We start from the raw sequence: 10,520 nt of genomic DNA, 5'->3' as shown, positions 1-10,520 counted from the left end.
GTTGACGGAAAATGTGTTTCTTACAAATTTTAACAAAATCTACAAAAATTAAACCGTCAACTCTATGGTCTATTTATTTAATGCTTAAAAGCATTAAAAATATGAAACATTATATTAACGTTGCTATCTATTTAAAATTAGAAGTTGTTTTAAAGAGAAAATCGAGTGGATTAAAAGTAAAAATTTCAAAGTTTTGACTTCAACCGATATAAACAATTCATTGATGAAGCTTCTGATATTCAATATTTAGTAAAAAGGTAGGTGAGATAAAATTGTTATGTATATATTGGCTATTCATTCTCCGTTCATTTATTACGATATATGTAATATTTATTAGTGAAATATACATAACACATTAAACTTCTCTATTCAAAAATAAATTTTTCACGATAATTTACTATTAAAGGGGAGTTATATGATATTTTTAAGAAATACATGGATTTATGATCCATAAATGTAACGTCAAATAGATTTATTTTTAGTTATAAAAACTGTTAATGCATCAAGCAGGTTATTGGAAAAAACAAAATTGGAAATATGCCTAAAGAAATTGTTATATATTCAAAATTACTGTATTCCCGAGCTGATACAGGTCTTTTTTTCCGCTGAACTTCACTAATTTTACTTACCGATTCTGCTAGTGATGTTACAAATAGTGATGGGAATTATCAAATGGAATAATTGAAATAATGGTGGCAAACATATTTACCAACAGCAAATCAATTAAATTATTTGAAAAATTGCGTGTCTTACTCATTTCCCATTGGGTTAATTAATGTTCCTTATTGGCTAAATTAAGAAGTCGAATATCCATCAGTATTGTATTGTAATCGTTAAAAATAATAAAATTACTGAATTTAACTAAAACTACAGGTACCTATTTGGTAAGAGGCCCAGGTATTATAATTTTTGAGAGGGCCTACTGGGATTTTCCTGGAATCCCGGTGGGCCAGTACGCGCCTGCACTCATTATACATTTTAAATAAATGTTCGAAGACTCTGACGCGTTGTGTAATTAAATAAAACCATATGAATGAAACCATATCTAAATTGATTTAAATCTGTGGTAGAAATGTTTGAATTGTTTCTGTAGGCAAAGTATAAACCAATTATACAATATTTATTTCCGTAATTAACTGTTTTTGTGACCGCAATAAATAAGATTTTATTATTCAACACTTTTAAACACTTCTATGTACTAGCTTTACTTATTGCACAAAACAAAGTGCGTCGTGATGTAGGTACATATGTTTAAGGTCGTAAGTGTAATCCAAATTCAACGGTAGGTACAAACTACAAACGTAGCGGTGGATCGTGCGCGGTCAAATTTTAATGACTGCTGTAAAAAATGCTTATCCATATTGGTATGTACTGTGGTAATAATTATTAATATTATAATAAAAAACGGCCATTATTTTGTGGGTCGGAAAAGTTTTCCTATACTTAACAGTGGTATATTTAGGGGGGAGGGGGAGATTAGAGAGATTTACTCACGCTTGGTCTTTTTTTTTTTAGATCCGTATTTTACTTCATTTAATACACTTCAAATAAGATCGAAAATATTTAATTACATAAACGAATTAACTTTTCGTTTATTTATTTACATATTAATTTACGAGTGTTAATCGTTTAATAATTTTTAATTTTTATTTAATTTTTATAATTTTATTATTGAAAATATTATATAATTATAATTATATTACAATAAATACACTATAGTTATCATTAAAAATTGATAATATTTACTACCCATTGTATATCAAGAGAAAGGAGGACAAAAAATAGTTATATTTCCCCCTCAAATAAATCCATAATACGCCACTAATACTTAACAACAATCATTGTGTTGTACGATAACGTGTATTTTTTTCTCCAGGTACACTTGCATATATAAATGTAATACAAAATATGTATACTTATAACACGTATGACAAGTTAAATGAAAAATAGCCATTATGCGCAGCGGCTCTGGTCGCCGAGAATTATTTTCATATTCAAGTATAACATCATTAAGCAAATATAATAATGGTAATAATGTAGATATGCGCGTTCATTACCACTACATGCCTCCGGACAGCTGTTGCCGATGCCGCAACCACTGCCGCAACAGTCATCTTCGCGCGTTCCCCCGATGATGCCGGCCAACGTCCGGACGGAGACAAAACTTTTGGGCCCTTGTTTTATTTTTAATTGAAAATAACTGCTCCTGTCGGCCGCAAAGGGGAACGCGCATGCGGTGAAAATTTTACAACGAAAACGGCTTTAACGTCCCAATCGTAACGTTATACCATTACACACACACACACACACACGCGCGTATATATATACATTATGTAAATATATACCTACTGTTGTTCTAATATCCGTTTATACATTTATACATGTTTACTAATACACAACTGTAAGCAAACGCAGCAGTCTTCACTTGTATATTTACCGTTACGCCACATTGGCTACTACAACTACTACCACTATTATATACAGTTTTAATGCGCCAGCGTTGAAAAAGGGTTAATGATAATAATACTTTTTGTAAGCACACTGTTTGTGCGTGTACGTCTCGCGCGGCGTTTAATAAAATCCTAGCGGCGACGAAAGGCCGAATAATGATGTTGTGCGTAATGTCATTATTTTGCAACAAGCGAGAGAAACCGCGTATTTATTAAATTACGCGTGCAAAAGCTACCCCCGCGATGTTCAGTTCCGACGACAGCGTCACAATCATATTTTTTTATGCGTGTACGGCGACGAGGTACGACCGCGTTCCGACGACGTACATTTGTGATTTATCGCGTTCTTCTGTGTACGCTTCACTCACACCATGTGCGTTACACGTGTGTGCATGTGTGTTTACGAATTTCGTCCGACAAAATATTGCCGTCGCGCGCACGTAAAAAAAGAACGATGTAATATTTTTTTCTCCATAACATAACCGTGAAGCTCTGCGACGACGGTCGAATAGTTATACACGTATAGGTAATCGTATGTGCGTGATAGAAACAGCGGCAGCATAGTTCTGCTGCAGTTACGTATATACATTGTATATTGCGCGTCGATTGCGCGAGTTATCGACGCAATTATGTATGAGCTAAAGCGCCACACTCTCCCCTCTCCCCTCTCCCCTCGAATTTACTCGAAAGTCTTAAAAATGTCGAATTTTCAGTAAGCTTTTATTTCAAGGTTTATTTCCAAAAGGAAACAAGCATTTTCATTTGAGGGTTTTGAATTATTATATTAATATTATCATTATTATCTATATTATATGAATTATTGTATAATTATTTTGTTAACCATTCGCACAGGGCTGAGCACTAGCATTTCAATGGAAAATATGTATATAGTTTATACTGCAGTTTAAGTATACCAATGGTAGCACATGAGAGAGAGAGAGAGAGAGAGAGAGAGAGAGAGAGAGAGAGAGAGATCGAAAGAGGTAAAATGAAAAAAAATGTATTTCCCTCGTATTCATCGCCGTGGGGAGACAATAATAATAATTATTAAAAAAAAAGTTGCTTCAATTTTTATGATATGATATTACGGCTACCGAAGCTAATTCGTAATTTACGACGGCGGTGGTAACGTTAAAGTATCATTGGTGTTTTTTTCTCCCATCCAATGCTGAAATATTTATATACGTATAATACCTTTTTAACTAGATGGGATCCAACTGCGAATGTAATTATTGCACAACGGACTGCATTTTTTTTTCAACTGTAATATTAGTAAAACAATAGTGGTCGTAATAATAACAATACGCTGTCGTACATAGCGTTACGGCCAATGGTATAAAGGGTATCAAGTCGTATAAATGAATACCAATCACTTTCGGGATATTTCGCTGGATCTCTGGCAAAATTTGATTTGCGTGAGCTTTTAAAAAGTAACATTGTAAAACTGTTTTACTAATGATTTGATAAATTTATAAATATATATATTTATATATTTATGTAGGTTGATTCTGAAGAGTTTAAACTGTCAATGGTATTTTCTAAATTTCAAAACAACGATTGCACTAGAAAAATGTAAAATCTTCTAGAAATTAAAATCATACCTAAAACGATGTGGCAAATATGAAACGAAAACAGGGAACGTATCACTCTCATTTCGGAGGGTGCTCAAAGAGCAATATTCGCCGATGACGAACATTAGACACAGTCGTTCGGTACAGCATTAACGCTTAGCGGGCTTGGTCTCACCGCACGCGTATGGCCGTACAATTTTCTGTTCCGCGGTGTCGTGGGTTCGCAAAAGTATTGACGGGCAGTAAAAAAAAAAAAAGGGAATCACAAACCTAGGCGGTGGACGCGCGCTAGAGCGTCGTGCGGTCGGAGATATATTGTCCGGAAAGCAAAAAGAGTTGTCGAGCGATCGCGAGACAGCAGGTGCACGGAAAATATTACAAGGAAAACGCGTTTCGTTGCGATTTCACGTGCGACGTCGGCGAGTGCACATGTACTTATATACACGCGTACGTCACGTATGGCACATATAACATGGGCGATCGACGGCTGGGGTGCACCACTCGTCTTCTGATCTGAACGAACGCGCACGTGCGCAGGGCCATAATATGTACACGTACAAAAACGTAATATATTTATATATATTTGTGTAGGTCCGCGGGGGTGGGGTGGTCGCGAGCGCGCGCGCCGATATTACGTCGTTTCCGTCGGGTTGGGACCGTCGCGCGTGCAATGCGTGTGTTTCACCAGCGTTGTTTCATTTCCGCCGTTTTACTGCTGTGCCCCCCCCCCCCCCGTGCACAGCACATTCGACATCGATATGTGTCAGCTAACCTTTTATAGCGCGTTCCCGTCGACATGTACATTATATTATTATTATTAGATGTAAGCGGCCGGCGCGGATTTGTTTTATGTACAATATACGTGCACTGTTAGTCCAAGAGATCCCTTCCTCCCATCATCCCCTTCCCACCATCGACCGTGTTCTACTCGCACCGAGCCTACTAGGTACACCGGCTCTAGGTACACGACGACGACGCGACGGGCCGTTTTCCAGTTACTTTTATTTATCAATCTCGTCGGACAGTTAGAACGCGCATATTTTATCGTATATTACACGCTTTGATGACATTATTCCGAGAGACGTTTCGCCGAGAGGTCTATGTTCAGAAAGTAAGGAACGTTTTGGAATATAAAAAAACCAAGTACGAGAAAAATATTTTATTATATACATGTGAAAGAAGAACTAATATACTACTCTTCTACATAGTCACCATTCAGGCACTTATTATAGCAGTGTACAAGCTTTGAAATTCCTGTGTTATAGAATTCTGCCGCCTGTGATCGAAGCCACTCAGTGACGCGTACTGGATCCTCATCATCATTAAAACGTTGTGTTGCAATCCAGTTCTTCATTTTTGTGAACAAGTGAAAATCACTTGGAGCAAGATCAGGACTGTAGGGAGGACGAGGAAAAACTTCCCAGTTGAATGAATTTAAAATTTCTTGCGTACGGTTTTCCATGTATGGTCGGGCATTGTCATACAAAAATAAAATTTTGGATTACAATTTTCCGCGGCACTTATTTTGGATAGCTCACCGAAGGTTTTGCAATGTTTATCAGTACCGCTCAGAGTTAATTTTTGCACCACGCTTAAGAAAATCAATAAGAAGAACACCTTGCTTGTCCCAGAACACTGTTGCCATGATCTTCCTTTCCGACAATTATTAGTCCCTCTCTTTCACATGTATATAATAAAATGTTTTTCTTGTACTTGGTTTTTTTTTATATTCTAAAACGTTCTTTACTTTCTGAATTGCATTATATGTTCGAAGATAAATCTCAAAAACATAAGGTATACGTTTGGTATACGTTGTATGTGCATTTGGAGTCTATCTGCAATACTGTGCGTTATCCTACTGTCGGAATAGTTGAACAATTATCAGTTGGGTACTTATAATTAAAAGTATTTGTTTAGAAACAATTATCTAAACATTTTTTTTTTTTCAAAAATGTAGGTTTCATAATAAGAATTAATTAAAATTCATAAAAAAAAAAATTGTTTCCCATTTAAATATATTATTATCAGTTGTCATCCTAGTATATATCCGATTATTCAAATCTGTTGACGACATGCCGTTGTTTTCGTCATAATTGTATGCATTGTATATACGTACATTCAAATGGAATTAACTGAGCGTCTAAGAACGATTTCGAATATCTTATAAAAATCGACTTTTGGCATTTTATCGCTTCAAACACTCTATCTCCTCGACATTACGATATCTATATGCCCAACGGCCGCCGCTGCATTTGTCGTTCGCTGACTGCTACTGTTAATCTATACAGGTATTCGTCGACGATCGGGGTTTGCTTTTCTCCGTCGCGTACCACGTGAGACTGCGGAAAGGGGAAAGAAGCTCGGGGGCTTTTCGACGTTTAATGACGTGAATTTTCCGAGATTATTTATTAAGACCTATCAAATAACGGGACGCACGGAGAAATCAAAATAAGACTACCAGAAACAACTGTTGCTATTGCTGCCAACACACACACACACACACACACACATTTGCAAATGTTGATCTGAAGTAAAGATGTTTTTCCGTGTGCGTGTATCGTCGTCGTAGGTAGGTAGTTAGTGAAATAATTACATCGAGCTCCGAGAATTTCGAGCGCGTTAATTAAAAGACGCTCGTGCGCTGAGGGTCCGCACCGTTTTCGGTTGAAATAAATAATCAAAGTGAATGGGTTACGCGCTCAAACGCACGCACTACACTAGACTTGGTCGATTTTCATTACAAGAAATTGTACGCACAATACAGGTGTACGCTCGCGTTTTGTGTTTTTGAATTATTAAAAATAAACACGTACAGCGGACGCGCCGTTTCAGCTCTGCAAAGGACGAACGTTGTACGTCTTATTCCTTTTGAGCGCAATTGAATGTACCGCAGCTTGCGCTATGTATATTATTATCACGTGATATTATGTAGGTACAGGCGATGGAATCTGCTGCTAAAACTATGCCACTGTAATATTATTAATTATTAAGGTTTGTATATGTAGGTACGATTGTTAATATGCATGTGATGGCCTTGCGGTCTGTATGTTATACTTTGAAAACGCGATCTGGTGATTTAAAACATCCCCTTTACCCGCTCACTAATCATAATATTCGATCCTTAAAATTATACCGTTTCCATTAGTAACCTGTGCATTTTATATTAGTACTATGTATATTATAATATTAAAGAAAGAAATAAAAATCATTTTTATTGTTGTTATGAAATCGAATAGTGCATGAAAAATTTCGGAAGTCTCAAAATGTTTATATGAGCATGGCTTCCGTGTAAATTCGTCGGTTTTGTTTTCATAGTGACGTCACTGATGCACCGCCGTTGTGTCTACTAGCGTCGATCATCTCAGTCCACACTCCACACTACGTTGCGATACAAATACGAGTATAATACAGGGCCTAAAATACATCTGATTTCGAGGGACACACTTTATAACTAAATTGTTACCCTTGACAGATTTTCATACTAAAAGAATCTGCAGGGATTTAATTTATAATTAAAATAAATAAATTTATAATTCAGGAGACAAAAAATATTTTAGGCCGTATTATAATAATTTTTTTAACTTTACTATTTTTACATGATAAATATTAACGTACAAATATTTCAGCATTACTTCATACTAGTTTTATATTTTATGCCATTTTTTATCATGTATTATTTGATAAATGAATGAAAAACATAAAACAGTGTAAACTAGATGTAACACCTAGTATTTATTTAGTAATCTAGTATCATTAATTCTAAATACTATTATATTATAATATATCATTGTATATAACTATTATAATATAGAATTTATAATCAATGATACTAGATTACTAGATAAATACTGGACATTTTTACACTGTTTTATGTTTTTCATTAATTTATTAAATATGATAAAAAATCATGATAAAAACGATCGACGCTGGTAGACATAACGGCGGTGCATCAGTGACGTATTGCTGTTTGACGTGGAAGGAGAGATCAGATAATATTTTTGAAAATACAACCTTTTAGTTTAACTTTATTTTAATGCATAAAGTTATAAAAAAAATTATTTTTTTGATTTCATGGACCTTTAATTGATTATTAGCTGTTTACCTAAAAAAAAATTATTTGTAGAACATTTTAGTTTATATATAATAACAGAATTACGAGGGAAAATGACATTGTTCGAATAAATCGACCTATAGGAACGATATGCGTTTACCTTGTCATAGCATCATAAGAACCATTCAATCAACGATACGTTTATATGGACAAACGAGTATATAGATCGATATACATTTACTAAAGCTAATAAGTCTTATTAATTAAAACCGTTACATCATCCCGCCAATTAGATTTATAGAGATAGTTGTAGACGAAGCCAACAACTCAACAACTCAAGCTAGAAAATCGACGCTATCCAATTAAAAACCGGCAGTTGACCACTGAACGGAAGTTTTATTGTTTTTGCGCCTATTACAATCACCGTGTCTGGACAGAAACTTATGAGCAAGCATCAAATAAGTAGGCCTGATATAGGTTAAATGTAATTCATTCTAACTTTGTAGTCCCGATGTGTATTCAAAAATTCCGCCTGTTGGATCGAAAGAACCATCGGATGTGAGATTGTTCGCCCAATATCTTCGTCGTATATTTAATTTCTAGTAATAAATAAATGGCAAATCCGTACATCTGGATAGTCTCAAATATTACGAGGTGTATAATAAAGTTAGACGAAAAAGCTCCGCGGATAACCAAAGTCTCATTATAGTGCAGGAAAATTGACACAACAATACGAACAAAACTTAATATAATAATTAATGTTGATTGTTGAAAAACGTTTTATGGTCTATAGTTAACTGCTGTGCACGCGGATGACCATTGCTACTCTCGCACGAGCCTCACTGAATTCAAAGATACGCGGGACATCAACTAATCTATTTTTTGTTGCCGGGGTTCGTTTTTGAGTGTATTTCAGTCAATCAAATTAATACGTCGAAGACGTGTGTAGTGTTTTTTCCACACGTGCGTGTTTTAATTTTATGTATTATTAACGGTCGATAAGCTCGCACTTCGAGTTTTTTTTCCTCGTGATTAAGTAATACCATTTTGAAACGTAATCGTAGTAATTGACGGACGGGGCAAAACGGCGAAACGCTATACGACTCGAACGTTGTAATAATAATGTACGAACATTACATTATTATGGTTCGCGCGCACGACGGCGTTTTGTAAAACATAACGGTGTTTATTAATCTCGGAATAATGACCGTATAAATAAATGAATGTGACTAAACAGCGTATAGGTGTACTGTATGCGACCGTACACGATCGAATGAACAGTGTGCGCATTGCCGATGCCGAAATGAATAGAATTAATGTGTAATTAACGGGCACGGGTACAAACGTATTGAAACGATGACGGTGCGTACGTGTGTGTAGGGGGAAGGGAGATGACGGGGCAAAGTTTTGTTCGACCTTTTCGCACGTTTTTATTTCAACTCGGTTCCGGCAGAAGAAATCTATGGCTTAATGCCACGGACATTTTCTGTCCCGATTTTAGTTTTCCGTGCAAACGACACGGCAACGCGCTTATTAAGAATACTCGATTTCTAAACAGAGAGCTGGTGGCGATACAGCCTCGAACGCGTATTAAATTTGAATTCTATATATGTACGTATATGTTCGCCATAAAATGTTTATGATACCTACCGGGCATACTTCTTACTTCTTCTTCTTCTTTTTCTTCTTCTTCTTCTTCTTCATACGTCTTCTTCGTTGTCGTCTGCAGTTTTTGGGTTATTGCATTTTTCGATCACATAATTTATGATAATAGTCGACGTTGACGCTTGTGTGTATTTATACTGTATACACAGGATAATGCAGTCGTGGTGTAGGCCGTAAGCTGTTTCGTAACATCGTCGTATACGTCGGATGTGCGTGTGCGCAACCCGTTAAACAGTAACGTGACGGAATTATCAATATTATAGCGTATGAAACATCAAATATTTTAGGAGGGCAATTTTGTTCCGTTACTAAACCAATTTTTTGAGACAAGATTCTTCTAAAAGCAATGGTGTACATAATATGATTGGGAATTGGCATATGACGGTTGGATATGTGACAGTATAATTAATGTTTTTTATTTAATTTAATTTAATTTATTTATTTTATGTATTAACGGATGTTTGCTCATTTACAAAGTATACAATGAAAACGTATTCAGACTAATAACTAATTAATATTTAGTGTAGTAACAAAAATAATAATAATAATAATAATAGTAATATATAAAAGTTATAGTTTTACTCGATACTGGTCACCAAATACAAGTGAAAAAAATCAATGGTTTGTGCGTGAACACTCCCTGCTGCTTTTTCTACGACGAACGACATGCTCACCAGTGGAACGGGATATTGCATCTAAAACGTTTTCAAATTCCTTGATACAAGCGCTGTGGCAAAAATGATCGTACATGATTAGACAGCGTAATAATAATAAGACAATTCT

The sequence above is a fragment of the Sipha flava genome, unplaced genomic scaffold (assembly GCF_003268045.1).
Source record: "Sipha flava isolate LNK unplaced genomic scaffold, YSA_version1 79_pilon_pilon, whole genome shotgun sequence".
Classification (NCBI taxonomy): domain Eukaryota; kingdom Metazoa; phylum Arthropoda; class Insecta; order Hemiptera; family Aphididae; genus Sipha; species Sipha flava.
The sequence above is the reverse complement of the archived record's forward strand: the minus strand, read 5'-3'. Positions refer to the sequence as shown.